Genomic DNA, 26,995 nt, shown 5'->3' with positions numbered 1-26,995 from the left:
TGACTGCATCAATTTATATTCCTTTCAACAGTACAGGAGAACTTACTTTCCTCCACATCCTCTCCAGCATCTATTATTTGTAGACTTTTTACTGTTGGCCATTCCGATTGGTGTGAAGTGGTAACTCATTGTAGTTTTGATTTGCATTTCTTTAACAATTAGCAATGCTGAGCATCTTTTCTTGTACCTTTTGGCTATCTGTATGTCTTTGGAGAAATGTCTATTTAGATCTCCTGCCCATATTTTGATTGAGTTGTTTTTTGATATTGAACTGTAATGGGCTGTTTGTATATTTTGGAGATTAATCCCTTGTTGGTTGCACCACCAGCAAATATTCAATGGGCTGGTTTTGAATATTTGCTGGTTTTGAATATTTTCAGAGGCCATGTGGTGTGCTTGTTAAGGTTCAGACACTGGGATCTAAACCAGCCCTTGGACTTGCACGCTCTATGCCTCTGAGCAAGTTCCTTAGCCACTCTGTGCCTCAGATTCCTTATCAGTAAAAGGGAAGTAATAGTATCTGCTTCATAGAATTGTTGACAAATGAAATAACATATTAAAGGGCTAAGAAGAATGCTTGGCATATAGTAAATGCTTTATGTGTGAGCTATATTATTATTATTTGTAAAAGCATCAACTCACCCCTCCAAAATGCCTTTGTAAATATCAAAAACTTGAGAACCTCTGTCTTATGAAATCGTTACAATGTTAAATGTACATCTCCTTGTACATGGAACAAAATGTGCAGGCTTAGGGAAGGATTTTACAGCTGGAAGGTATCCTAGACATCACCCATTTTAAAGCCACCATTTTGGAGATGAAACAACTGAGACCAGAGAGGTGACATGACTTGCACAAGGCTGCAGAGCAAGTCGACAGTCAAGTACAGATCAGAACAAAATCTGGACACCTCCTTTTGTATCTCTGGCAGTATTTACATCATCTGCTTTCATTCCCATTGAATTCTTAGTGTTTGGGGTATGAAAGCCATTGGAAACCAGGAATTAGGATGCTTGGGGTCCCTGACCCACATTGCCACAGGTATGTGGCAGATTTCCCCTCATTTCCTTCAAATCCACAAGAAATCTATGTGGACATTTGTTTTTTCCGATTTGTTTGGTTTCTGACCAATGCTTTCTCTTGTCTAACAACAGCTTTGTTTCCCTCTAAGGAACTTTCCACCATTGTGTGAATTTGGGGGACAACTGTCAATCAAAGGGTGTGCTTCCCTCCAACCAGGGGTTGGCCTAGGGCCCAAGGAAGGCCAGTAGACACTCCCTGACCCTTGAGCAGAGTGACACAGGATGGAAGGTAGAGGCAGAGGTCACCCACACCCATGGTGGATTTCTGGGCATGACGGGGCGGAGGCGGGGGGAGTGCGGTGGTTTCCTGCTGTGCGAGGCCTGGTGCATGTCCTGGGCCCTGACCTGTTATTTCCAAGCCTGGTTTCCAGTTTCTGGCGTGTTCTGTGAGCAACCCAATAGGCCTTGGATAAAGGCCCTTCTGACTTAACCAGATTTGACTTCTATTACATGCAACCAAAGAACCTTTACAGGTGCAGCTGAACCTGCTGACCTATGAGAGCTCTTGGGGAAACTCCCAGCAGGTAGAAGGATGGATGGTGCCATGGAGAACAGGAATTAGGGATGTACGGTACTGGAGTCTGGAGAGAAGAGGAAGGCAGGTTATAATGAGGCAAACTGAGCCTCCTCCGTAGATCAGCACCAAGTAGGCCCAGCAGCAGGAGACAGGGAGCAAGGCGTCACGTCAGGCCCAGAGATTGGCATATCTGTGTCCCCAGGGTGGAGCAGAGAGGGTAGCATGAACTGACAACAGAAAAGACAAGAAACTAAGAGAAGAAAACTTCCAAGGACTCACCAACTGCCAAGTCCACCAGCTGCCATAGCCCACTAGTAACGTGGAGCAGCCCTTAGAAGTGAAACCAATGCTTCCAGGAGAGTCTTAACAAGTGGAAGTCACTGCTCATGGATTCTTTCAGTCCACTTGCATTTATAAGCGTAAACTGTGCTAGATGCTGGGGTGGGGGTCTAAGCACTGGCACCATCCCCTCACATCATATACAGCCAGAGAGAAGAGGGACAGTCACAGCCTGGGCAGTGCACACCTTGGGGGCAGGGATAGAGGGGCAGGGCAAAAGAGATCCCACAGGGATAGGTTACAAAACCCAGAGATGCTCAAGTCCCTTATACAGAATAGACTAGTATTTGCACAGCCCACCCTCCTATGTACTTTAAACCATGGCTATGTTATTACAACACAATGTAAGTGCTATGTAAATAGTTATAAATACCATGTAAATGCTATATAAATAGTTGCCAGTATGTGGCAAATTCAAGTTTTGCTTTTGGAACTTTCTGGAACTAAAAATATATACATTTCCAGGAGTTCCCGTCCTTGTGGCACAGAAGAAATGAATCTGACTAGGAACCATGAAGTTGCAGGTTCAATCCCTGGCCTTGCTCAGTGGGTTAAGGATCTGGCATTGTCATGAGCTGTGATGTAGGTCGCAGACACAGCTCGGATCCCATGTTGCTGTGGCCCTGGTGTAGGCTGCAGCTGTAACTCCAATTTGACCCCTAGCCTGGGACCCTCCATATGCCACGGGTGTGGCCCTAAAAAAAAAGCAAAAAATAAAATAAAATAAAATGAAAATATACATTTCCAATCTGCATTTGGTTAAATCTGCAAATGCAAAACCCGGAGTTAAGAGGGCCAACTTTAAGAAAAATCATGTGATGGGAACATCTGTCTTCAACAACTGCAGGAGGATGTGTGGAGGTGCCAGGGGAGTTCCTAATATATATGATCTGCCACTTATCTTTCCTTTAACTTGTATCCTTTTTCACATTCATATGGAGGAAAGGAGCATGGCTGGGTCAACCTGGGCTGTGCTATGTTTCCAAAGCCCTGACAGTGTCCGCTAGTTCCCCTAAAGACAGGCAAAGGACCCCTAGTTCCCTACCACCAAAACACGGTCCAAGGACCAGCAGCATCAACCTCTCCTGGTTACTCATTAGAAATGCAGAGTGCCCACCCCAGACCCAGGAACCACAGTCTGCATTTTCACGAGGTTCTCAGGTGATTCCTAAGCATATTAACACTTGTGAAGCATCAATCTGGTTAAAACCTTGGGTAAGGAGTTCCTGTTGTGGCTCAGTGGTAGCAAACGCAACCAGGATCCACGAAGATGTGGGTTCCATCCCTTGCCTCACTCAGGGCGTTAAGGATCTGGGCACTGCCATGAGCTGTGGTGTAGGTCACAGCTGAGGCTCAGATCCCACATTGCTGTGGCTGTGGTGTACATTGGCAGATACAGCTCTGATTCGACCCCTAGCCTGGGAATTTCCATATCCTAGCAGGTGCTGCCCCGAAAACAAACAAACAAACAAACAAAAAAACAAACACCTTGGGTGAAGCACTGAGATATACATTTAAGTGCAGGTTATTTGGAAGGATTGGGTCAGGAACCAAGCCATGTCAGTAGGAACAGTGTGTAGCTAGCGTCCCTGCTGCCCATTGAGACAATGTCAGAAGGGTGGCAGGACAAGAACACTCGGTCAAGACAAGCACCCATGGGCTGGACATATCATGAGTCACCAGTAAATTGCAGGTGCCCAGTTCCATTCAAACTTCAGATAAACAAAGAATTGATTTTCAGTATAACCATGTCTCAGCATCTCTATTTGAAAGAAAATGTTGAACTTCATTGGTTGAAAAGTGCTGTTTTTTTTTTCTTTGGTGTTTTTGGGGCTGCAATCACAGCATATGGAGGTTCCCAAGCCAGGGGTCCAATGAGAGCTGTAGCTACCAGTCTATGCCACAATCACAGCAACGCAGGATCCGAGCCGTGTCTGCGACCCACATCACAGCTCACGGAAATGCCGGATCCTTAACCCACTGAGCAAGACCAGGGATGGAACCCGCATCCTCATGGATGCTAGTCAGACTCATTAACTTCTGAGCCACAACAGGAACTCTGAAATATACTGATGTTTAAAAAAAAAAACTATAAGATAGGATATAAAATTAGCACATGATTAGTTCAGTTGTTCAGCCATAGAAGAACTGGTGAGACTGTATCTGTTTTGTTCATCTAATTCTAATTATGAATCAATAATGTGGAAGAGAACTAAATTTATTATAACCACTAGTCTGCAATAAAGCAAATGCACAATAAAACAAAATTAGCACATAGAAATAAATAGCCTTAATAGATATAATAATAATAATATATATTATATACTAATATGTTAAACTATAGTATATAGTATCCTAATATGTTGTTATATATACTAACGTGTGTGTGTGTGTGTGTGTATCAGAGGATACTAAGGAAGATAAAATCCCTCTTAAAATAATAACAAAGATAAAGTATTTTGGAAAAAACTTAATAATAAACATGTACAACCCACATCAAATACCTTTGAAAGACACAGAAAATAGATGTGAACAAATGGAAAGATAGTCCTTATTCTTGGACAAATGATATCATCATAAAGATGCCAGTTCTTAAATTATGAAGTTTAAACAATTCCAATAAAAATAGCAACAAGCTTGTTCATGAAGTTGGACAAATGAAACTAAAGCTCTCAGTCTTAAAAATGCAAGAATAGCATTTAATGTCTGAGAGGCAAGAATGCCTGACCAGACCCTGAGGCAGCCTTTTTAAACAGTGTGCTTCTGGCACATAAACAGACCAAAGGCCCATGGAGAAGAACAGAAAGTCCCAAGTAGACCCAGGCACAGGTAGGAATTTGGTATTTGATGAAGGTGCATCTCAAGTTACTTGGGCAAAGTCCTTTCCAAAAAATAACTGATTAGCTGTTTGGGAAAAGAAAACATTAGATGGTAGCTCACACCTTACATAAGAACAGACTCCCAAGAGGCCAAGGGTCTAGATGTAAACAAGGAAACCTCCAGAAAACCAGGGATCTCAACTACCTCCTGACTTTGGGGTGTTGGGATTTCAAGTCTTTGCAAAGTAACTTAAGGCAGGGTGTCTCCCTGAGAACCAATATGTTCACTATGATTATCAGACCACCCGCTCGCCTCTGTGCTGCCATGCCATGGGACATTTTATAGCATGTTTGTGTGGAGATCACCAGCATGCCTCATCCTGACCAACCAACCCCTGGACGCTGCCCAAATACCCTTGCATCTGTGGTGACTGTTAAGGACCAAGCTCAAAACTGTTGGAAATGTGTGCTTTCTACGGCCAAGTGACAACTTTCCTGTGTCCACTTAGAAATTAAGCCAGAGCAGCAGGGGCCTCTCTCAGGTCCCCACATGGAGCAGGTAAAGCAGGGCTCTGTGTCAGGTACGAGGGCGTGGCCATTGGGGTGGGAAGGGAGCCAGTGGCAGTCCCTCACCTGTTATAACAGCTCCTTGCTGGCCTGTGAGGTTCCGTGGGGTCCCTGGCGGCTTTAAACCCTCTCCCCCATTCTCACCCTTCCACTGTTCTCTCCACACCTACCACCTTGAACACACAGCTTGACTTAGGCCTCTGCTCTTGCTGCACCATTTGCCAAGGAAGCTCTGTGTCCTTCACCCCCTCCAGGCTCTGCTCGAGCATCAGCTCCACACACAGGCTGGCTCTGACCATCCTAGCCAACCTGCCCCTTATCCTCCATGATCTGACCTCTTTCCTTCCTCTTCCCCTTCTTCTGGCTGAGTCCACAGCATATGGAAGTTCCCAGGCCAGGGATTGATTCTGAGCTACAGCACCAACCTACACCACAGCTGTGCAATGCCAAATCCTAATTAACCTACTTCCCCAGGCCAGGGATCAAACCCAAGCCTCTGAAGCAACCAAAGCCACTGCAATCTGATCTTAACGCACGGTACCACAGCAGGATCTGGTCTCTTTCTGTTTTCTTCATAACACCCTCACTATTCTGAGTATTGCATAACAGGTCACAATGAATACTAAAATTATATCATTTATACATGGACTTTCTATGTATTATATCTTTCTTTACTTGTTCATTGTCCAGAATGGCACCATCCAGCATGGGGGCCACCAGCCATGCAGGAAGCATGGCCAGTGAGAGTTGAGGAGGGCTGCAAGTGTAACATACACACTGGATTTTGAAGACTTGGCATAAAAAGAGAAGTATATCATTAATAATTTTCATCCTGGGGAGTTCTTGTTGTGGGTCAGCAGATTAAGAACCCAAGTAGTATCCATGAGGATTCGTGTTTGTTCCCTGGCCTCGATCAGTGGGTTAAGGATCCAGTTTTTCCACAAGCTTCAGAGTAAGTCACAGATGCAGCTTGAATCTGGCGTTGCTGTGGCTGTGGGGTAGGCCTGTGGCTATAGCTCTAATTCTACCCCTAGCCTGGGAACTTTCATATGCTGTAGGAGCGGCCCTAAAAAGACAAAAAAAAATTCTGATCACATGTTTTGAAACAGTAAATTTTGGATCAACTCAATGTATTGGGTTAACCACACTTTACTAATGAAACGAACTTCATTTACTGCTTTTACTTTGTCAATGTGTCAAAGTAAAAATTTTAATTGTACATGTGGCTTGCATTTGTGATTTTTTCTTTCTTTTTTTTTTTGCTTTTTAGGGCCCAACCCAAGGCATATGGAGTTTCCAGGCCAGGGGTTGAATCAGAGCTGTAGCTGCCAGCCTAAACCACAGCCACAGCACGGCAGGATCCGAGCCATGTCTGCAACCTATACCACAGCTTATGGCAACATCGGATCCTTAAGGCACTGAGCAAGGCCAAAGATAGAACCCACAACCTCATGGTTACTAGTCAGTTTTGTTTCGCTGCACCACAACAGGAACTTGGCATTTGTGATTTTCATCTAGTTTCCATTGGACAGTGTGATCTAGGATGAACATCTCAGAACAGGGACTTTGTCTGGATCTGACAGAGCACCTGGTGAGCAGCTCCAGCTTGGGAATCACCAGCTGAGTGGGACTCTGTGCTCACTGATCACTCAGTCTTCCTCTCTCAATTCCTCACCCATGACACCATAATGACAAAGGATCTTCCTTGTCTGCTTAACTGAGCCTCTGTCCTGATTTACTCCCTTCTCGGTTAGATTTTAAAATTTGTTTTTAAAACACTATATTCTGAAAATAACATTAACTCTTTTCCAAAACAGTTATGCATTTGGTGGTGGTTTGTTTTGTTGTTTTTTTGTTTTGTTTTGTTTGTTTTTTGTCTTTTCTAGGGGCTGCACCCACGGCATATGGAGGTTCCCATGCTAGGGGTCTAATTGGAGCTGTAGCCACCGGCCTACGCCAGAGCCACAGCAATGCGGGATCTGAGCCACGTCTTCAACCTACACCACAGCTCATGGCAACGCCAGATCCTTAACCCACTGAGTGGGGCCAGGGATCAAACCTGCAACCTCATGGTTCCTAGTCAGATTTGTTAACCACTGAGCCACAACGGGAACTCTTAGTTAGGGATTTTGAATAGTCTACCTTATACATAAATTAGTTAATCTAATTGCACTAAAAGAGCACCTGGAAGAAAAAGAAAGAACAAGACAAATGCATCACGGCACGGGGGGAGAGGAGGGACAGTGTGGGGTAGCAGCTGAGAGAGCAAAGGCCTGGGGTCAGGAAGGTGCCATGTGCCTGAGCAGGAGAACAAAGGGGATGGGCACTGAGAGGAGCCCATGCCTCTCAGCTGAGCAAGCGTGCCCTGCCCCTAGCACACAGCCAAGGCAGCAAAGTCTAAGAGGAGAGACACATGATCCCTTCAGTCATTCTGCAGAATTCTTGAGCATCTCTTTGTCCCAGGGCTGGGGACACAGCCAGAATAAAACAGACAAGGCCTCTGACTGAAGCTAATGTTCTGTCTGAAGGAGGCAGAAAATGAGCAAATAAGCACATAGACAGACACGTATTTTACATGCTTTACTGTGGTATCCTCAGAGAAGGGAAGCCACATCCTCAATTAAATTTTAAAATTCACACCTTGGGAGATAAAGCTGGGCAGTAGGATTATTTTCAAGTATAGTTTTAGGATATTTACCAATTAAGAATATTTAGGATAAATCTCTGCAGAAATAAAACCCAGGCTGGTCTTGAAAATACAGAGGTCACTGTGTAAAGGAACATCCAGTCCCAACTGAGTGCCATTAATGTGGGAAAGCTTCAAGACTTATCACATACGTTGCATGTTGAAACCTAGAAAATGCTAACATTACAATTCTAGAGAAGAAACAATTGTTTTAACACCAATATTAACATTAGGACAAAAGTAAGTACAAAATGCACCTGCAGAGTTGCTAGTGTTGCTATGATATTTGGCACAGAATGAAAGAAAAGCAAAACATGACATCCACTGGGACAGAACTCACTTGCCTGAAAAACCCTAAACTCTATAGTGTTCCAGGACTGGAAAGCACTCTGAGCACGCCAGAGCATCTTCTGGAAACTGCTAGTACTGCAGCCCAGATTGGTGGCCGCAAGCTGAAAGGAGGCAGCGACACAGGGAACAAGAGCATTGATTTAACATTTTGCAGTCACCACAGCACCAGGGCGGGGAGCCCATTTGTGGGACTGTTCAGTGAGGGAGCCTGGGCAAATCTGAAATGCAAGCTTTCACGCAATGTGTCATCAGTCCCTGGCTTATGAATTATGTAACAGTACATTGATGCTCAACAAATTTCTACAGAAGGAATGGGTGTGCTATTCACAAGTGGTGTCTTAATGAAAAATGAAACACTTTTGGAAGGATTTGCATGGGTACACATGTAATTGTATCATCTGAGTTCATTCATCCCTTCACCAAAGATCTTGAAGTACCTCTTATAAATTCGGTTTAAGAGATAGAAAAATGAATAAAATATGGTCCCTGACTTCAAGAAAGCCACAGTCTAGCTCGAGATATCCACATGTGAGCAAATAATGATGGTGACATAAGGTAAGGGTGACAGATTTGGACACTTTATAATGGGCTCAAAGAAGAGAAATAATGACTGCTGCCTGGAAATGTGGGGTGGGAGGCTGCTGGAGGAGGTGGTACCTGAGTGGAGTACGTAGGGTGATGAGAAGTTTACCAGGTAGATGGGAGCCAAGGAAGCATCATGTACAAAATCCATAAGCAAAGGCATGTACACGGAGGTTTGGGGTATCCTTAAGAGAACTGCACTGCGAAGGGAGGAAGAAAGTGGGATAAAGTGAAGATGGCTGTGGCCTTGGGTGTTAGTTTGGACATGGGTTCAGCTGTCTTCAAAAAAAGTCCCCAAATAGAAGTGGCTATAAAAATAACTATATTTTAAAGGAAAGTCTGAGAAACAGTCACAGTTACAAGGAGCCTAAGGAGATGTGATTGAATGTTCTGTGGCTCCTGGATGGGATTCTGGAACAGAAGGACAGTGGGTAAACACTAAGGAAATATGAATAAAGAATGCACTTTATTTAACTGGAGCATCTCAACAACATTCATGAATTGTAACAAAGATATCTTTCTAATGTAATGTTACTAATAGGGGAAACAGGGTGTGGGATCTATGGGAACTCTTTAAACTATCTTCCCAAATTTTCTGTAAATCTAAAACTTTCTCAAATGAAAAACTTAATGAAATTAATAAAAACAAATCAAATTTCTCCCTCACATAATAATATGGGCATACAAGGTCCAGGGCTGGCTGAAAGTCATCTCAATGTCAGAAGCCCTGGCTCCTTCCAACCTGGTGCCTCCACACAGGGGCCTGGTCCTCATCCACAGGATCCAACAAGGTTCAACCTGCACTCGCCCCCTCCACATCCACGTTCTACCCTCTCCATGCACTCCCTAAATACCCCAGCTCTGCAATATTCGCAACACATCCTGTATTCACCTCTACCACTTTCACACACACACTCTGCATTCTGGCTGAAGGAGGGAGAGGAGGACAAACTCTTCCCTCTAAGGGTACAACTGAGACCTAGCTACAAGAAAGCCTGGGAAATGTAGTTCTTGCACCAGGCAGCCATATGGGACGTGGGACATCCTGTCTCTGCAAGAAAGAGGCAGAGTGGAGCCTTCAGGGGCGGTTGGCAGCCTTTGCCTCTGCAAGCTGCACCAGAGGTCTCTGCAATGCTTTGGGGAACTGATGCAACAGCACTGCATTTTCTGCTTGATTTATCCTGACATGCTGGCTAGAAGTGATTTTTCAATTTCTCAAAACTAGAACTGTCAGGAACATGAGAGATTATTCAATGCCAGCAAGTAATGAGGGAGTGCTGACCCCTTACACCTGCTTTGTAAGCACAAATTCAAACAATGTTTCAAAGGGCACTTTCTGGCCTCTGGCATTCATCTACTGTCCAGGTTTATACAAGCAAGTCACAATCTAATGTCCCCACCCCAGACTAAGGAGGCAGGACCAAACCTCCACTGGGCAAAGAGGCAGGTGTCAGCTTTCACTATCTTGGGTCTGAATCCCAGGGTCTTGCTTAGTGTGCTACTGGGGACAAATCACTTACCTTTCTTGGCTTCAACTACCTCATCTATAATGAGTGACTGTTCTTGGCCAAATTAAGTGAGTTGCCAGATGTGACTCATGGAGGCAGCTCAACAAACATGTGCTCCCTTTCTAACTCAAGACATGGGCTGTCAGTAACTGTGCACAGCCTGGAAAGAACCTAAGCCTCAAGAAAGGATTTAAAAACACAAGATTTCAAAAGACAAGGGCACCTTTTAAACGATGCCTTAACCAGGCAATCAATCCTAACATTTAATAAAGGGACAAAGTGACATCGGGTCCACCTACCGCTATGCCAGGGACAAAGCATCATCACCTCTGTGATGTGCCTTCCAAAACCGTGTGATCTGAATTTAGTCATGAAGAAATGCAAACAAACTCAGATCGAGGCAGAGTTTAGAAAATGACTGGCCTAGACTCAAAAAAAATCAAAGTCCTGGAACACACGTACACGCAAAGGGGAGGAAGTTATTCTTGCTTAAAGGAGGGGAAGAAGTGTAACAAATGAACATAAATATTTGATTAAATCTTCCATCAAAAAAATCTGTAAGATATTGTTGGAACAATTGGGGAAAACTGAATATACACCATACATTAAATAATAATGTGTGTCAATGTTAAATTTGTTGAGTGAGAGGATCTTGTGGTGATTAGGTAGGAGAATACCCCTTCTCTTAAGAAATACATGCATTTAATGTATTTAGAGGTGCAATGTCATAATAACTAAATGGTTTAAATGTAAGTGTATGTGGAGAAAGAGAGTGTAAAACAAAATGTGGCAGGAGTTCCTGCTGTGGCACAAAGAGATCTGTGGTGTCTCTGCAGCGCTGGGATGATCCCTGGCCTGGCACTGGGGGTTAAGGATCCAGTGTTGCCGCAACTGCAGCTTGGATCTGATCCAGGGCCCAGGAACTCCATGCCAGGGGATGGTCAAAAAAGAAAAAAATAAAATGTGGCAAAATGTTAACAACTGGTGAATTAGTATAGGGTGTAAAACTTTTCACTGTATTGTTCTTTCAACTTTGGGGGTGGAGTTGAAAATTTTCAAATAAAAGTTGGAGAAGAAAAATAAGATGCTATGAGGGAAAGAATGGGAGTTGTAAAAAAAGAGGGTTAAATTGGGACAATGCGTTCAAGGGAAATTCTGATACTTTTGACCTACTGCTTCTTCCTATGTAAAACAGTATAAAAATATTTACATTAAAACTAAAGAAGCAAGCAAAACATCTTCGTCCATTTGGTGACCGCAGCAAAGTACCACAGGCTGGGTGGCTCATCAACAACAGAATTTAACTCTCCCATATCTGGAGGCTTCAAGTCTGAGGTCAGGATGCTGGTAGGACCTCGTCCTAGGGAGGGTCCTTTCCTGGGCAGCAAAAGGCTCTGTGTGTCCTCACAGGTGGAAAGTGAGTGTGCCAGCTCTATGGGCACCAAGTGCACCCCTGGGCTCCCCCTCATCAGCTCATTACCTCCCAAAGGCCTCACACCTCGTTGTACTGTCACACTGGGGTTAGGATTCAATTTACGGATTTGGGGCACACAAACATCCAGTTCATGACACACAAGGCCTGGCTCCAGTGGGCCCAGCACTGTCCAGGGACAGCCGATGAAGTGGATGGGCACAGGGGCTGTCAGCTTTGCCCCTCCTTCCAAGACTTCATCAGCTTTGCCACCGATAACAACATGTAAAATAGGCACAAGCTGAGGCAGGAAAGGGGCATAAAATGTATTCACACGAACATGAATTGCCATACATGAGATCAAAAACCATCAAGCAGCCACTGACAGGTTAGGCCTGAGGAGAGAGGCTCATTAACAGCAGAAATTTCTCGGCTGGGGCTGGGAGGGGCTGCAGAGCTAAGCCAGGAGTGCCAAGGGCTCTGGGAGTTTAATTTCCCTTTGTGTTTGGAGATGGTCTGCCCTCCTGCAGCTGGACGCTGGAGCGACCTCAAACTCAGCTGCATTAGAGGAGGCCCCTCTGTCCCACTGATGAACCTGGGCTCAGCTGACAGGAAAGTACCTGGCCCAGCAGAAAGAAATGTCACCAAAAGGAGGCAGAACAATTACGACTGTATCAGGTGAAGCTCCTACAACTCCTGGAGGGCAGCGGGTAGCCAACAAATTTTACATTAAAAATAATTTAAGAAACTTCCAGAATGTGACATGTGTCCAAAGGGCAGGGGGCAGTTTGCCCAGTTAATTCAGAAGACCCCCAGTTACACAGCTGGCCCCACACACAGGAGGACCCAGATGCACACGTTCTCTGTAAGTCTGGAATAATTTTTACTTTCTTTGGTCCCCTACCTCCAACCTACCAATGGTATGGAAACTGCCATGTTCCTGCTTTTAAATAGATTCAAAATAAGAAACGATGGCACAGTGATTTTACAGAGCAAGAAAGGGAACTTGATTTCCTTCAGTTGTGATATTCTTTTATATGATGACTTGGAGTTTCTATTTCTGTCAAAAAAACTTAAACAGTGAAATCCAGTGTACATGCAGTCTAAATCCCCCCTGAAAATTAATATAATTAAAAATTTTAATCCATTGCCTTTTCCTTTTTTTTTTTTTTTTGTCTTTTTTTTTGCTATTTCTTGGGCCGCTCCCACAGCATATGGAGGTTCCCAGGCTAGGGGTCTAATCGGAGCTGTAGCCACCGGCCTACGCCAGAGCCACAGCAACACGGGATCCGAGCCGCGTCTGCAACCTACACCACAGCTCACAGCAACGCCGGATCGTTAACCCACTGAGCACGGGCAGGGACCGAACCCACAACCTCACAACCTCATGGTTCCAAGTCGGATTCGTTAACTACTGCGCCACGACGGGAACTCCGTTTCTCTTTTTAAATGCTAGAAATCACTTCACATTCCTTGTCCACATTTCTGCTACCTTTTCCTTTTTGGACGTGTGTGTGTTTGTGTACACTGGTATGATTATATGTACTATATTCAATAAAAGAAGATGTTCACTGTCTGCAGCATTTCTCTTCTAGACATTCTTCTTCATCATAATTATTATTTCATGCTTAGTATTTTAAATGTTATTGGAGCTCAGTTGACTTAAAAAGTTCTGTTAATATCAGATGTACAGCAAAGTAAATCAGTTATCCACATACATACATCCATTACTTTTCAGATTCTTTCCCCATATAAGTTGTTAGACAGTATTGAGTAGAGTTCCCAGTGCTATATAGTAAGTCCTTGTTACCTATTTTATATATAGCAGTATGTATGTCAATTCCAACCCCAAAACCGTTGCCCTCCCGACAAGGTTTCCCCTTTGGTAACCTTAAGTTTGTTTTTGAAATTTTTCAATCGTTTATGTTTTCTAAGTTCTTTTGTATCATTTTGTATTAGATTCCACATATTAGTGATCTCATATTTGTCTGTCTGACTTATCTCAGTATGATAATTTCTAGGTCCATCAATGTTGCTGAAAATGCATTATTTCTTTCTTTTCTATGACTGAGGAGTATTCCATTGTGTGTGTGTGTATCACATCTTCTCATCCATGTTTATTATTGAAAAGAATTTTGTTGCCACAGAGAAATGTTTAAAAAGTATTCTGCCTGCTGTATAGCACAGGGAACTATATCTAGTCACTTGTGATGGAAAATGATGGAAGATAATGAGAAAAAAAAGAATGTGCGTACATATATATATATATATATATATATATATATATATATATGAGACTGGGTCACTTTGCTATACAGCAGAAATTCACAGAACATTGTAAATCAAGTATAATAAAAAAATTTCTTTAAACATTTAAAAAAGTATTCTGCAGGGCCAGATATATCAGGTGTGCCAGGTCGGGGGAGCAGGGGGAGCACAAGCATCTATTTTGCTTTAAAACCCCTTTCAGATGAAGACAAGGTTACTTCAGAGCCATAAAGAGCAATCAGAAGAAGTAGGAGGGAGAGGACTCAAGGCGACACTGAAAGGATGGAAAACAACAAACCTCACAGCCCCCAGTAGACCCAAGCAGAGTCCCCCGAGCCCACCTGGGGGAGAGGCAGAAAGCACCATGGCCCTAGGAGTGACGACAATGAGAAGCATCTGAGGAACAGTGGGATACTCAGACCCCTCCCTCTCTGCACTGCTGGTGACTGCCCTCCCCACAGCCCAACAGGAGACAAGGCATTCATTTGGTGGAGGGGATATGAAGGTGAGTCTCTGGACTGGGGGGGCACAATTGAGGTCAGTGTTGTGTACCCAAACCAAAAATGTTACATGTGTTTTAGACAGTGAGCTCTCCAGCTCTCTACCGGACTCAGTCTCCAGAAATCTCCCCTGATGCAGGAGACCGGAGGATCTTTCTGGATGGAACCTAAGGAGTAACACTGGGACATCCAACCATATGACCCAGCCATACCTGCACCAAAGCTCAAGGCTGTCAGGCCTCATCCATGCCTTGGTTTCCAGTCAGTGCTCAGTGTCCCACTCTTGACTATGCAGAGTCATAAGACATCAGGGAAAAGGCTCTAACCCGACAGACGAGGACCAAGACGCAGATGGAAACAGACCAAGATGGAAACAGAGGGCAGCAATTTGGAGAAAACAGAAATTTCTGCCATATAAGAAAGCTTTAAAAAATAAAGAGATAATGAGTACCCTCAAAAAGATAAAAGAAGATACTGCAATCATGAAATAGGATGTGACCAAAATTAGCATTCAGAGAACAGAAAAGAATTCAGGTAATTAAAATCATGACAGTTGAAATGAAAAGCTCGATAGAAGGGTTAGAAGATGAAAGTAAGGATAGAAAGTAGACAGGAAGACAGAGTTGGAAAATAAAGAAGAAAAGTTAAGTAAATCTAAGGCCTGGTCCATGAAGTACAGGGTTCAAATACTAGGAGTTTCAGAAAAAAAAAAAAAAAAAAGCATCAAACCCAAGATGGATGCACACAGATGAGGGAGGAGTCTATAAATCTCCCCAAATGATGAAGTGCCACATTGCACAGACCCCCCCCCCCAAGTGCCCAAGGCACATGATACCAAAACCTCGGGACACTGGAAACAGAGAAAGATCAGGAAGAATAGATCAAGAATCAGATGGACAGACCAGCATTGTACTGCTTTCCTATCAGGTCTATAAATAATAACCACAGATTTAATAGCTGATAACAACACACATTTAGATAGGGATAGAGTAGGATGGTTACAGAGGTAGTTGCAGAAGTTCCAGTAGGGGACCACAGATAGAGAGGACAACCTAAGGAGCTTTTGGAGACCATTGTAAGTTAATGATCACTCAAAAAAGCCATCAGAACGTCATGGAATGAAGCAGGCTTGCTTAACTATAAAACCATGACAGTCCTAGTTTGACCTCACAGGGTCAGATACTCTCTTACCAGATACAAAAGAGGAGTTAGTGATATAAGTCTAACATCTACTCAAAGAATAAGGAAGAAGGTGGTTTTTCCCCACTCTCTTTGGATCATAAAAATGTAGCCCACCTAATCCTTGGAGCAGAGCCTCCTCACCTGCCAGGGTGCATTGCCCTCAAGCGTCCTATCTTAATAAATCTATTTCTTGCCTATCACTTTGCTTCTTGCTGAAATCCTTCTGTGCTGAGACACAAAGAACCTGAGCCTCAGTAAATCCAGACACCAGGTGAGTGATTCTGATTAACAAAACAAAACAAAACATGTGGGTTCAAGTCCCAATCTGGGTTTAGGCTGGGTTCTAGGTGTTTTGGTTTCAATTTTGTATCCTCCAAATACTGGATGGAGATGAAGATCCCAGTGGATCTTCCTGGGCTGAAGGCAGGATGCAGGCTCTGCTGTCTCTTTCTGGAGATTCTGCAGGACAATCTGTTTCTCTGTCCTTCCCAGCTTCTAGAGGTCACCGGCATCCTTTGGCTTGCGGTCCCTCTATCTTCAAAGCCAGCATCATAGCATTTTCAATCCCCCCTCCCCACTCCTCACCACCAACTCTGCTTCTACCCTCACATATCCACTTTTGATTCTGACCCTCTGGCCACTCTGTGATTCCACTGACCAGAGGATAATCCCCTTATTTCAAGTCCCTTAATTTAACCACACCTGCAGAGTCCCTTTTGCCATTCGAAGCACCATGTTCATGGCTCCTGGATTATGGCTGCCTGGGGTCTTGGGGGTGGGGATGTTATTCTGCCTACCAGAGCTAGAGGCTTGTAAAGAGCAGTGCTGGCACATAGCTGGCAACGCAGCACCCCTCTCCAAGGAATTCACTTCCTGCCTGGAGGACTCCTCTCCTCAGCCAAACTATCAATCAAGTGGGAGGGTAAAATAGAGACATCTTCAGAAGTAAATTCACAAAAAATTCACCTCCCACACATCCTCCTCTCAACAAACTCCTGGAGGATGTTCTGAAACAAATGACTCAACCCAGAAAAGGCACTGAAGATAAAGGAAACAGTGGATGCAGGCGCCAAAGAAAGAGTGTCAGCAAAATGGTGCTGAAGACATGTGGCAGGTTTGAGCGCTTCCCAAGATTCCTGAGACACCGCCTTGGAAGATAAGCTGATGGTGCATCTGACATGTGTGACCTTATTATGAGGAAATAATAGGTAAAGAGTTTGGGACTGAACTAACAATATGCTCATAGAAAACCAAGCATAAGAAAATAAGACAATTGTTTACTCCAAGGAAAACAAAAGTCATGCAGCAAAAGAAACCTTAATCATAGGTGACTACTTTTAGCAAGTTTCATAGCTGCAAACAGTATTTCCATAGTCACAATAATGTGAATACTGATCATTTATTTAACCAAAACCAAGCTAAAACAACCATGGGAGTGTGAGGGAGACATACCATGGGAAGCAGGGCTGACCTCAAGTTTGAGTAGGGATCAGTGATATAAGAAAAACTGAAAAAGCAGGAAGGATCAATATGACAATGTTATCTAGGGGCCTGGAGGCACACGCCAAAATAATCATCCAGAAGAGGTAAAGGTGAAGGGAAATTTGGGTGAAAAAGAGGAATTCAGACTGTCAAGTACAGGGTCCGCAAACCTCTCCTGCAAAGAGCCTGAGAGAAAAGATTTACAATGGGTTTGTTCTCTAGGCTACACAACCACCAATCACAAATGTGGTGACTCAAAACCATTTATGAGCCTCAGCTCTGTAGGTGAGAACCTGGCACAGCTGGGCTAGCTTCTCTGCTGGATTCATGTGCCTGAAATCAGGGTGCTGGCAGCTCCTCTTACCTGTCACTGCAGGTAAGCTGCCTCAGCTCGTCTGTGGAGGTGAGAACCTGGCACAGCTGGGCTGGATTCTCTGCTGGATTCATGGGCCTGAAATCAGGGTGCTGGCAGTTCCTCTTACCTGTCACTACAGGTAAGCTGCCTCAGCTCGTCTGTGGGCTGGCAGAGTCCTGTCCTTGGGCACACAGGACCAAGGGCCCCTCCATCCTCTAAGTCTCTTGTGCTTGCAATCCCTCTAACAACATCTTCTGCCTTTAAGGGCCCACCCAGATAATCTAGGGAAACTTCCTTATTTTAAGGTCCACTGATTAGCAACCATGGTTACATGAGCAAAGCCCCTCTGCCAGTTGAAGTAAACACAGCCATAGCTAACACCAGGCACCAGTACTCAGTTCTGACTCTAGTGCAAGAGTTGCCATCCATAGTATGGAAATGAACGTGTACAAACACAGGATGCCCAGGGCAAGAGCTAGAAGGATGCCAAGCCCTACTTGTTATCACCGGGAGGGAAAGGGGCTAAGGCTGGGCACAGGGAGCAGCTCCCATCTGATTCTGCATCCTTACCCTCTGATTATTCCATGGTGTTCTGATCAAGCAACAACAGTTTTGAAACTGTATGAGTATATAAATAAACAAATATTAACACAGGCACAAACTCAACCAATGATGGTGACTGTAAATGAGGAGACAAGCAGGAGCTTTTTCTCTACAAGTCACATATTCCCATAAGCTGATTATACTGTACCAATGAGCTACTGTTGAGGCGAACAGAAAAATCTATGTACCTTTAATTGTACTGATGTTTATGAAGAGTTTAAGTAAAGGGCTAGGTAATAAATACCTACAAAATTTATATGTAACAAATTTTCATGTTGCAAGTTCAAAGTGCAAGATAAAAGAGTGTATCCAGAAAATGAATCCAGCTGCATAAATATTCATGGAAAATGACTAGAAGGAAACTCACTAAGATGCTAACAGTGGGTGTTCCAGGCAGTGAAATCATGGATAATTATTTCCTCCTCTCTAGTTTTTAATACTTCCCAATTTTCTATTGTAAGCATGTATCATTTTTATAATTGAAAAAAATAAGCACTCTTTTTTTAAAAAAACTAAACATAAGTGCCAAGTACACGGCAGGATTTATGCCAGCGGGTTGACAAGTTTTCTTCCCAGCAGAGAAAGCTGCTTGGGAAACAGTAAAATCCAGAGCTGTACATGGTGAACCTGGATCTTCACGGAAAGGAACCTAAGGATGCCCAGGCAGGAAGGTGAGATCATGCCCTTTTACCATTGCAGGTGGGACAACTCCTGCCTAGTGACTACCACTGGTCCACATTTGGTCTGTGCAGATGAGTTGCTATTTTCCACATAGACCAGATTTCTGATTCTCATATTGCTAATAACACCTACTCTTTCAACACTCCACCTGTGATATTCCAGCAGGTGGCTTCCTCTGTAGAGTGATGACATGCTTTGTTAGGGCGTATTCACGCAGCTCAGGGGAACAAGCTGCACCTGAAACACAGCTCTCACCAGCACGTACTGCACAGGTCCCTCCCCAGACAGGTGCACCTGGGATACTTCAGCCCCTGCCAGCCAGCATGGAGCCACCACTCATCCCCATGTGCTGTGGGAGACTCAAGTATGCCCAGATAGGGCGCCTAGGCTCATGGGAATTCACGACCAATGAGACACAGAACGTATCCAGAGAAGGAGGTGCCCTGGGAGAATGGAGAGTGCCCTAAAAGCCATGGCCAAGTGCCTTGTGGGGAGATTAATGCAGTTTAATGGAGGAAGTGACAGTTGAGCCATGCTCTAAAGCATGTGAAGGATTTGTTCACAGTGAGATGGGAAGAAAAAGCATAAACACTCCAACCTGTTCCCCAAAAGGCAGCAGGAACACAACCATAATTTTTTATGACTCTCCAGGATCCAAAATATTAAAGTATTACTTTTAAAAGAATAAAGTAATGCTATTTGCAGCAACATGAATGGACCTACAGATTATCATACTAAGTGAAGTCACACAAAGACAAATATCATGAGATCATTAATATGTGGAATCTAAAAAAAATGATACAAATGAACTTCATTACAAAACAGAAACAGACTCACAGAAAATAAATTAATGATTACCAAAGGGGAAAGAGGTGGGGGAGGGTTAAATTAGAAGTTTGGTATTAACAGATACACACTACTATATATAAAATAGACAAACGAGGTCCCATTGTATAGCACAGGAAACAATATCTTGTAATAACCTATAATAGAAAGGAATCTGAAACAGCATATATATATGTATGTGTGTATACATACACATACATACGTAACTGGGTCATTTTGCTATACTCCCGAAACACTGTCAATTATAATTCAACTTAAAAATAAAATAAAAAATAAAAAGTATCACTTGCACACTGGAGGGCGGCAGCTCCACCTACAAGACACTGCATTAAGACAAGATGCCCCACTGTTGGAGTAAATAAAACTTCCTGTCTGGATCTAACATGCTCTGAAAAGCCACCAATAAAAAGGTTCTGAAATCTCAACCTTGCCTATGGAAGCACATAATTCTGCCTCAGAGGCTGTGGGGAGACAGGCATCCTCGTATACTGCTGGTGTGAATGCAAATGGTGCTGCCCCTTGGGGGGATCTGGAGACACTTAGGAAAACCAGACCTCTTGACCAATATTGCCACTTCTGGGGGCTTCTCTGAAGACACTGAATTCAATGAGACATATACACACACTGCTCTTTGCAGCCTTATTTGTAATACAAAAGAATGTAAATAAATGCCTATCCTGTGGGACTAGCCAGACAGACTAGGGAACGCTGTGCCCTTCTACACAGGAACGAGGCCGACCTCTGCCTTCTGCAGCAGAGCATCTCCAGGCTACTACAGGAAGTGAAAAGAATATGGGCAGAATGGGAGTTCCCATCATGGCGCAGCAGAAACGAATCCAACTAGGAGACATGAAGTTGCAGGCTTGATCGCTGGCCTCACTCAGTGAGTTAAGGATCTAGAGTTGGCGTGAGCTGTGGTGTAGGTCACAGACGCAGCTTGGACATGGCGTTGCTGTGGCTCTGGTGTAGGCCGGTGGCTACAGCTCGGATTTGACCCCTAGCTTGGGAACCTCCATGTGCAGCATGTGTGGCCCTAAAAGACAAAAGACAAAAAATATATGGGCAGAATGATATGTATAGCAGATGGGATACTTTTTGTCTAAGAAAGGGGGAATATAAATGTATGCTTACATTATATATATTTAAAAAAATAATTGGGGGTGGAGAATAACCCTAAAGCTAATGGGTTACCTATGAGGTAGAGACAAAACGAAGGACAGGAATGGAAGTTATACATAGCATTTCGAGATTTGACTTAGAAACAGTCATTTGCACCCTGTGGGAAGTGCTCTAAGGACAGAAGAAGTGCAAAGAAATCTTAAAAGTGTTTCCAGTAATCATATATAGTTATTAATAGTACTGGTAATAGTGTAATCTAGAAACACACACACACATACACACACACACACACACAGAGTATATAAGAAGTAGGCAACAAATATCACTAGGAACCAAGCTTTTCATTGACGTTGTTAAAAAAAAAATCTAACAACTTAAGGAAAAGTTCCATAAACCTGTATCTGAATGAAACATATCATTATAACCTCACAGCACGTTCTTAAAAAGAATAAAGCATTTCTGAGCAACATCTAGAAACGATGATGGACCCAGTAATTACAAGCACCCCTGGCACCCAGGCTGTGGCTTCTTAATGTCATTTCCTGTAAGAGGACTACCAAGGCTCCAGGGAAAACAGATACGGGGCAGAAAATATAGAAAATAAGCATGGTATCATCTGTCCCTCCTAGGGTCATGTCAAAAAGACTCAGAAGCCAACTTGGAGAGGCTCAAACTAGCCAAAAAGGAGGTAATATGATCATTAGAAAGAATAACTGCAACAGATTGGAGTTCATCACCCATAGGTTCAAAATGAAACCAAAATTTAAAATCTCCTTTGTCATCTTTGGATAATGTTTAGAAATGAATTCATTACTGTGAAAACTGGTAAATATAAAGAAAAAAATCAGATATCTAAGGAACTATGCCTCAGAATAATCACATAGTTAATGAGAGAAAAATCCTCTTGTGGGAAAAGTCCAGCAAATAAAGAAAGAAGGAAGGACAGAATCAGAACCTCAGCATTCTGCCTCCTTGTCACATGATGGATCTGGGAACATATCATCATTGCTATGAAACCCAGAAGGTCAACCACTACTGGTGAACTTGATGCATCAGGCTGACCATCTGAGTCCTCCTGACTGAAAGGAGATGAAAGAACATGATAGGGTCAACAGAATACTTGATGCAGGAAACAACAGGAGAACAGATCTGATTTCCTCAGTAAATAAATTCCAAGAAAAAGGTGGAAAAGGTAGGGAGAGAATCCATAAATTAAAAGAGATTTAAAACACCTGTTGACCAAATGCAGTATGAATCCTGCTACATGTAAACCAACTGTGGGAACATTCATGAGTCAATAACGGGAATTTGAACAAAAATAGCTGATTATGCTGGTGGTTTAAAGGACTGATGTTTGACCCTTGCTTTAAAATAATTACTGCAAGATGGGGAGGTAGTGGTAAAACAAGACAGATCATTAGTTTATAATTCCTGAAGCTAGTAATTATTCTTTCTTCTCCTGTGTATGTTCAAATGTTCCCCAATAAAGGCATCTCAAACATTTGAAGGGTTTTTTTTTGTTTTTTGTTTTTTTATTTTCCCACTGTACAGCAAGGGGATCAAGCTATCCTTACATGTATACATTACATTTTTTCCCCCATCCTTTGTTCTGTTGCAATATGAGTGTCTAGACAAAGTTCTCAATGCTATTCAGCAGGATCTCCTTGTAAATCTATTCTAAGTTGTGTCTGATAAGCCCAAGCTCCCGATCCCTCCCACTCCCTCCCCCTCCCATCAGGCAGCCACAAGTCTTTTCTCCAAGTCCATGATTTTCTTTTCTGAGGAGATGTTCATTTGTGCTGGATATTAGATTCCAGTTATAAGTGATATCATTTGGTATTTGTCTTTGTCTTTCTGGCTCATTTCACTCAGTATGAGATTCTCTAGTTCCATCCATGTTGCTGCAAATGGCATTATGTCATTCTTTTTTATGGCTGAGTAGTAGGTTTTTTAGTCCCGGCCCTCTCAGTGGATTCAGGAGAGATTCAAACAACCTATCAAAGGTAGCATGTTTTTGGAAATCTGCTTTGGGTGCCTCGGGAAGCAACTTTAGAGCAAAGAAGATGCTGAAGTCAAAGATGCATGGGGAAAGTTTTAATAAAATTGTTTCCATAAAATGAGTAGAAAAACAGAAATATCTAGAATTAATATATTGTACAATACGTCATATTAAATGTGTGTGTAACTGAAGTAATAAATTACATAGTTAGGCCACTGACTATTTAATCTATATCCGTTCCTGAAAGTTTCTATATGCACATTAGCAAAAATGAAACTTATTCTTATCCTTTCACTGGGAAAACTAGAGGATTATCAAATATTTTGTTTTTCTTGTGGTAAATCTATGCTAACTGGTGAATTGAAGGTAAAAATTTTAAGACAGATCCTTTCTTCTACAAAGACAATCTTTCTTAGTCTTTGTTCCTTGTAACATTTAGAAAGGGTCCAAGATTTGCAACTTCAGTGATATAAGAAGTCCTGATACCAAAGATTTACACTCACCGGTGTCTCTCAACACTAGTTCAGATGAAGACCTGACCCATTCTGGGCACCTGCAGTGCCCTGGAATTTGGGTCAGGCACCCAGGAGCCCACCCTCCCCAGGACCTCTGAGCTCAAAAGTTCTGGTGTACTTAGGAAAGTTAAAATCCTGGAAATCACCACATGTCAGAAAGGCAACTGGTGACCAATGACAGGAAAGTCTCCAGGTGGCCCCGAGATGGTGGTGGGACAGGATAATCTGTGGTTCCTCAACTCCAGACAGAGCCGGCCTTTAGCAAGCAAGATCTACCTCAAGGTTATGAGAAAAGTCACTTTTTTTTTAAATTTTTTATTTTTTTATGGCCATACCTGTGGGCATATGGAAGTTCCCAGACTAAGGGTCTAATCAGAGCTACAGCTGCCAGCCTACACCACAGCTACAGCAATGCCAGATCCAAGCCACGTCTGTGTCATACACCGCAGCTTATGGCAATGCCAGATCCTTAACCCACTGAGCAAGGCCAGGGAACAAACCCACATCCTCATCAATCCTAGTTGGATTTGTTAACACTGAGCCACAAGGGAACTCCAAGAGTCACTCCTGCCTTAGGAAATAGCTGTTTCCCTGAGCTCTCCAAGCTCAGCTGCCTTGTCTTCTTCCCTAGAACCTTCTAGACACTGTCAAGCTCTAAAACCCAAAGGCTTATCCACTGGAATGACTAAAATGCAAAAGACTGTGAGCACCCAATGCCAGTGAGAGTACAGGATGACTGGAAATCTCAAACATTGTTGGTCAGAGTGTAAAATGGTATAGCTACTTTGGAAAAATATCTGATGGTTTCTTAAAAAACAAAAATACCCCTCCCCTATGACCTGGAAATATCATGCCTGAGTCTTTGTTCAGGAGAAATGAAAACGTATGTCCACACGAAGACTTGTGCAAGTATTCACATCAGCTCTATTTTTTTTTTTTTTTTTTTTTGGCTATTTCTTGGGCCGCTCCCGCGGCATATGGAAGTTCCCAGGCTAGGGGTCTAATCGGAGCTGTAGCCACTGGCCTACGCCAGAGCCACAGCAACGCGGGATCCGAGCCATGTCTGCAACCTACACCACAGCTCACGGCAACGCCGGATCGTTAACCCACTGAGAAAGGGCAGGGACCGAACCCGCAACCTCATGGTTCCTAGTCAGATTCGTTAACCACTGCGCCACAACAGGAACTCCTCAGCTCTATTCTTAATCGCCCCAAACTGGAAACAACCCAGGTGTTTCAACCAGTGACGGGGGTGTACCATACAGTGGAATACTGCCCAGTTGTAACAAAGAGCAGACTGTTGGCATAAGTGAAATAAGCCTTCAACAAACAAGTGCTTGCTCTGTGGTTCCATTTACAAGATGTTCTAGAAGAGGCAGAACTAAGCCACAGGGGAGAAATCAGGACAGTGCTGTCTCTGGAGGGTGAGGTGAGGACAAGGAATTTCTAGGGTGACAGTTATCTTTTTTCTTTTTTTTTATGGAAGTTTATTTGACATAAAACATTACATTAGTTCCAGGTGTACAACATAATGATTTTATATTTGTATATATTGCAAAATAACCACAATAAACCTAATTAGGTATTTGTCATCATACATAACTGACAAAACTTTTTTTCTTGTGATGAGAACTTTTAAATATACAACTTTCGAGTATACAGTATTATTAACTTACATTCCCCAGGACTGTCACCATGCTGTACCTTACATTCCCCAGGACTGACTGATTTTATAACTAAAAGGTTATAAGGATCTAGGTTCCAGAGGCATGCCTATTTGTCAGAACTGACAAATCATAAGCTCAAAACTTGGAAGTTTCATTGAAAGTAAATGTTACCTCCAAAGAAAAAAGTAAAAAAATATGAAGCTCTAGTTAATATTATTCATGCTGAAGTGTTTGGGGTGAAGTACCGATGCCTGTGACCCATTTCAAAAGGCATCAGTATGAGCTGGACTTGTTTAGAGGGATGGATGGATGAATGAGGGGTGAGGCTAGTAAACTAAACATTATGGAATCTGGGTGGTGGGTACATGAGAGTTTGCTGTAAGGTTAGTTCATTCCTCCCGTGTTATTTTTTCTGTAAACACTTTCTTAATACGGTGCTGAGGGACAGTCTACATATGACACCCAACACCAGCAGCAGTGTGGAAGGAGTTTCCAGGATCCTGCCCAGGTGTCCCTGCAGCTCCAAATTACTGTCCAGGTGTTGAGTTCTCCTGCAATTCCACCTGTCCCCAGGCTAGTGGGCTTCTCTCCTCCCACTAGGCCCTGCCACCCCGCCCCCCAGCCTGGATCATCTGTTCCTGAAGTAACCTTCCTGTATCAAACTACCTGGAAGCCCTTAGTGTTACCTAGGGGCTTGGAGCCTGAGAATTCAGTCTCTCTGAGAACATCCACTTATCTCTGAATAAAGTCAAAGCAAAACTGAGATGTCCATTTAACAAACACTGTTGAGAGCTGATTGTGTATGAGACAGTGAGAGTGTAGAGGATATTAAGACATGGTCCTGAGAGTTGCCTTAATAGACGCAACAGGAAGTTCAGGAGGTCAGAGAGGGTAGATGAAGAGCAGGGATGGAGAATAGAAGCCAGACAGTGATCTGCCTGCTGTATAGCACAGGAAACTATATCTAGTCACTTGTGATAAAACATGATAGAGGATAATGTGAGAAAAAGAATGTATATATATATATATATGTGTGTGTGTGTGTGTATGACTGGATCACTTTGCCGTACAGTAGATATTGACAGAACAATGTAAATCAACTATAATATAAAAAATAAAAACCTAAAAAAAAAAAAAAACTACCATAGGATCCAGCAATCCCACTCCTGGGCATATATCCAGACAAAAATACAATTCAAAAGGATACATGCACTATTCACATGCACTAGTTCACTGAAGTACTATTCACAATAGCCAAGACATGGAAACAACCTAAATGTCCATCAATAGATGAATGGATTAAGAGGATGGGGTACATAAATACAGTAGAATGCTACTCAGCCATAAAATTAACAAAATAATGCTATTTGCAGCAACATGGATGCAGCTAGAGATAATCATACTAAGTGAAGTAAAAAAGACAAATACTATATGATATCACTTATATGTGGAATCTAAAATAGGGCACAAATGAACCCATCTACAGAACAGAAACAGATTCACAGATCTAGAGAACAGACTTGTTGTTGCCAAGGGGGAGCGGGAGGGAGTGGAATGGACTGGGAGTCTGGCATTAGTAGATGCAAACTTACAGCTTGAGTGGATAAGCAATGAGGTCCCACTGAATAGCACAGGGAACTGTGTCCAATCTCTTGGGATAGACCATGATGGAAGATAATATAAGAAAGAGAATGTATATGTATATAGACTGAGTTACTTTGCTGTACAGCAAAAATTTGCACAACACTGTAAATCAACTATAATTTTTAAAAGAAGAAAAAGTGTTTGAGGAAAAATAATCACTCAAAATGGTTACAGACCAGGGTCTCTGGTATGATTCAGTCAAACGCATTCCACATTACATGGCTCTCTGTGCAGAAACTTCTTAGTAGTTTATGGTGTTTGAAAACATGGCC

At 42.9% G+C, this 26,995-nt stretch overlaps 1 protein-coding gene and 1 pseudogene across 1 annotated transcript in view; one reads left to right on the top strand and one right to left on the bottom strand.

Annotated features, from left to right (window-relative positions):
* The window catches only part of MGLL (monoglyceride lipase), a 194,160-nt gene that overhangs the window by 97,171 nt on the left and 69,994 nt on the right, over nucleotides 1–26,995 (bottom strand). The window lies entirely within an intron of this gene.
* The window catches only part of LOC110256333 (glutaredoxin-1 pseudogene), a 60,195-nt pseudogene continuing 50,939 nt past the window's right edge, over nucleotides 17,740–26,995 (top strand).

This window comes from Sus scrofa, chromosome 13, assembly GCF_054392235.1.
Source record: "Sus scrofa isolate SSC_HxYL_T2T_F1_AM1 chromosome 13, Sscrofa_HxYL_maternal_Yorkshire_Landrace_v2.0, whole genome shotgun sequence".
NCBI classification, from domain to species: Eukaryota; Metazoa; Chordata; class Mammalia; order Artiodactyla; family Suidae; genus Sus; species Sus scrofa.
The sequence above is the reverse complement of the archived record's forward strand: the minus strand, read 5'-3'. Positions and strand labels throughout refer to the sequence as shown.